We start from the raw sequence: 3989 nt of genomic DNA on the forward strand, positions 1-3989 counted from the left end.
TTGATGACATGTACATATGCACATAAGTTACCTTGTAGTGTACCTGTTAAATCAGTGGGTACAACACTGAATAAAACTCTATGCCATTCTCCATTGTCGATTGGTCTAAGTAAAGGTCTTGGACAGGCATGGGTACTTATCTATTTAAGTAACATGAGAAAGGTCGATTTTCCTCTCTGAGTAAAAGGTCACAATATAGATATGCTAACTTTGCCTTAGCTTAACATACAGGATAGGGCCTCTAGGTTCTCTTAAGTCATGTGTCTCAGTCTCCTAATCATTTTTATTGCCCTCTTCTGGACTCTCTCCAGTTTGTCCACATCCCTTCTCATGTGGGTCCCGACCACAAAAGTACTCACATTTTACCCCATTGACCCCAAAAAGCCAGCTTTTAATATGTAAATAGGGTGCTGCCATGGTCAAGTCACTCCCGAGCTCTCCAGCGGAGCCTGCTGGCACAGAACAAGGTGAAAATTAGCCAGGATGTCACTCAGTCAAATCCCTGTGCTCCCCGCAGGTGATATCGGAAGGCTCCAAGATGGATCATTTCCCTTTCTCTCATCAGCTTCAGGCCCCAGGGTTACAAATGCACCAGCCAGTTCGGATTCTCCTCTGGCCTCAGGGTGTGGGGCTGCTCTAAGTGGATGGACTTGCACACTTGGGATATTAGTGCAAAGATACAATTTCAATTTCTCTTAGAGAAATTGGAGGGCAATTTATATTTGGTACAAATCTTATTTAGTGAAAGGAAAGCTGCAGTGACAGCCTGGTTACTGGGGTGCAAAACACCTTCCTCCTAGGAGAAACAAGAAGTTAGAATTAGAAATTTACATCTTTTGTTCCAGTGTTGGTTCAGGCTTTAGGATGGAGTTTGGGTGCTGGGTGCAGGCTCTGGCAGGGTTGTAGGAAGGGGTGAGAGGTGCAGGCTCTGGGGGTGGGAAGGAGTGTGTGGGAAGGGATGCACCCTCTGGGAGGGAGCATAGGGCTGAGGATGAGGGATTCATGATGCAGGAGGGGGCTCAGGACTGGGGCAGAGTATCAGGGTTCAGAGGGAGCTCAGGGTTGGGGGTGTTGGAGAGGCTGAGGGCAGCCTGCACTAGGACTCTGGGGCTGCAGTTCTGCCCAGAATCCCTCTACTCCAGCAGCAGGAGCAGGCAGGGGACAGGCACATGCTGCTTTTTGTCAGGCAGGGATGCACCACAGCAGAGGGGAGAGGTGCCAGGCAGGGGCCAGGGGAAGAGACTCAACTCCAAATATTGTTGGAGTAGGGCCCCCAGCCCTGAATGTTCCTGGAGCACGAGCACCACAAATGTATATAACCTGCCGCCTATGACCACAAGCCAACACAAGGTCCCACTGAGATTTGAACTCAGATTACAGGATTCAGAGTCCTGAGTGCTGCCCATTACACCATGGGAGCAGCTTATGCTGCCTTCTCTGCACATCGGTCACCCTCATGGGGCTGCTTGTGTAAGGGGGCTCTTGGCCCTTTCCTAAAACTTAGTGTGTGTGTGTGGGCGGGGTTGGTTGGCTAGTTCCCAGCACCAATAGAAGGAGGAAGGATCAATGGGAAATCAGGACTCTGAGACTGACAGTCCCCAGGGACAATGGGGAGAGGCCAAAGCTCCAAGTTAGCTGCACTGACAGGCCAGACAGTGTAATGAAGGAGTCACCACGCCAGGGGGTCCCATCCTCCATGTGAGCTGGAACTGCCTGGGTGAGAGTGGGGCAGAGCTAAGGAGAGAGCAGGAGCCCGAGAAGAGCCGGGGAGCAGAGCTGTACAGGTGTAGTTCCAGAAACTGCTGCATGTAGGAATTTGCAACCTGTAGCAGTTACTGATACCTGAGGTTGTTCTTATTTGCTGACTTGTCCTAATTGGCTAAAACTTCACAGTGATTTCTCTAGCAAAGGCCAGTCCCTGCCCCTTGGTCCAGACAGCCTCCTTCAGATCAGGCTAGGGTGACCAGATGTCAAAGATGAAATATTGGGATGTGGGGGGCGGAGCAAAAAAAAAAAAGCCAGAGGGCCCCCCTGCCGCCAAGCGGAAAGGCATAACCTCATCTCCAACCAATTCTTGGCTCCAAACTCTGCTACACCCCCAGCTCCCCCATCCTCTCACTCCTAGGCCCAGCCTGGGCTCCAAGCTCTGCAGCTGAGCCATGATCCGGGCCCCTCCTGCAGCTCCCGGGCAAGGGATGAACCAGGCAGCTCCTGGCAGGAGCGTGTCCGCCCCACTTGTGTCTCCAACCCCCGCCCACCTGCGCCCTGCCTGCTCCGTGCTGCCTCCACCACAATGCGCTGCCCGTAGGCTGCAGGGCTGGAGCAGCTTCTGCGCTGCGCTTCTGGCCATGGCCATGGCCAGTGTGCAGACCTGCGGGAGAGGGGCGCAGCCTTCCCTCTCCAGGTCTGCAAGGGGAATGTAAAGCAGCCGTTTCTACGGGAGTAAGGCGCTCAAACTCTGCCTGTCACCGCCTCCTCTCCCTAGCTCTGTGAGACCACTTGGGAGCGACCGTTCCTGCGGGATTAGGGCACTGCCTTCTCTCCCTAGCTCTGCGAGACCACTGGGAGCAGCCCTTCCAGCGGGATTAGGGCGCTGCCTTCTCTCCCTAGCTCTGCGAGACCACTGGGGAGCAGCCCTTTCCTGCGGGATTAGGGCGCTGCCTTCTCTCCCTAGCTCTGCGAGACCACTGGGGAGCAGCCCTTCCTGTGGGATTAGGGCGCTGTCTCTTCTCCCTAGCTCTGCGAGACCACTGGGGAGCAGCCTTCCCTGCGGGATTAGGGCGCTGCCTTCTCTCCCTAGCTCTGCGAGACCACTGGGGAGCAGCCCTTCCTGCGGGATTAGGGCGCTGCCTTCTCTCCCTAGCTCTGCGAGACCACTGGGGAGCGGCCCTTCCTGCGGGATTAGGGCGCTGTCTCCTCTCCCTAGCTCTGCGACACCACTGGGGAGCAGCCTTTTCTGCGGGATTAGGGTGCTGCCTTCTCTCCCTAGCTCTGCGAGACCACTGGGGAGCAGCCCTTCCTGCGGGATTAGGGCGCTGCCTTCTCTCCATAGCTCTGCGAGACCACTGGAGAGCAGCCCTTCCTGCGGGATTAGGGCGCTGCCTTCTCTCCCTAGCTCTGCGAGACCACTGGGGAGCGGCCTTTCCTGAGGGATTAGGGCGCTGCCTTCTCTCCCTAGCTCTGCGAGACCACTGGGGAGCAGCCCTTCCTGCGGAGATTAGGGCGACTGTCCTTCTCTCCCTAGCTCTGCGAGACCACTGGGGAGCAGCCTTTCCTGCGGGATTAGGGCACTGCCTTCTCTCCCTAGCTCTGTGAGACCACTGGGGAGCAGCCCTTCCTTTGGGATTAGGGCGCTGTCTTCCCTTCCTAGCTCTGCGAGATCACAGGGGTGCGCCGTTCCTGCGGGATTAGGGCGCTGGCTTCTCTCCCTACCTCTGCGAGACCACTGGGGAGCGCCGTTCCTGCGGGATTAGGGCGCTGCCTTCTCCCCCTATCTCTGCGAGACCACTGGGGAGCAGCCCTTCCTGCGGGATTAGGGTGCTGCCTTCTCCCCCTATCTCTGCGAGACCACTGGGGAGCAGCCCTTCCTGCGGGATTAGGGCACTGTCTTCTCTCCCTAGCTCTGCGAGACCACTGGGGAGCAGCCCTTCCTGCGGGATTAGGGCACTGTCTTCTCTCCCTAGCTCTGCGAGACCACTGGGGAGCAGCCCTTCCTGAGGGATTATGGCGCTGTCTTCTCTCCCTAGCTCTGCGAACCACTGGGGAGAGGACCATCCTGCGGGATTAGGGCGCTGCCTTCTCTCCCTAGCTCTGCGAGACCACTGGGGAGCAGCCCTTCCTGTGGGAATAGGGCACTGCCTTCCCTCCCTAGCTCTGCGAACCACTGGGGAGAGGACCATCCTGCGGGATTAGGGCGCTTACTTCTCTGCCTAGCTCTGCGAGACCATTGGGGAGCGGCCCTTCCTGGGGGACTAGGGCGCTGCCTTGTC

The 3989-nt window shown here is 56.8% G+C and overlaps 1 non-coding gene across 1 annotated transcript; it reads right to left on the minus strand.

Moving 5' to 3' along the window:
- Positions 1-1348: 1348 nt before the first annotated feature.
- Positions 1349-1420, minus strand: TRNAQ-CUG (transfer RNA glutamine (anticodon CUG)). The gene has a single exon. It is a non-coding gene; the product is annotated as a tRNA-Gln (tRNA).
- Between the last annotated feature and the right edge of the window lie 2569 nt (positions 1421-3989).

This window comes from Gopherus flavomarginatus, chromosome 9 (genome assembly GCF_025201925.1).
Source record: "Gopherus flavomarginatus isolate rGopFla2 chromosome 9, rGopFla2.mat.asm, whole genome shotgun sequence".
NCBI classification, from domain to species: domain Eukaryota; kingdom Metazoa; phylum Chordata; order Testudines; family Testudinidae; genus Gopherus; species Gopherus flavomarginatus.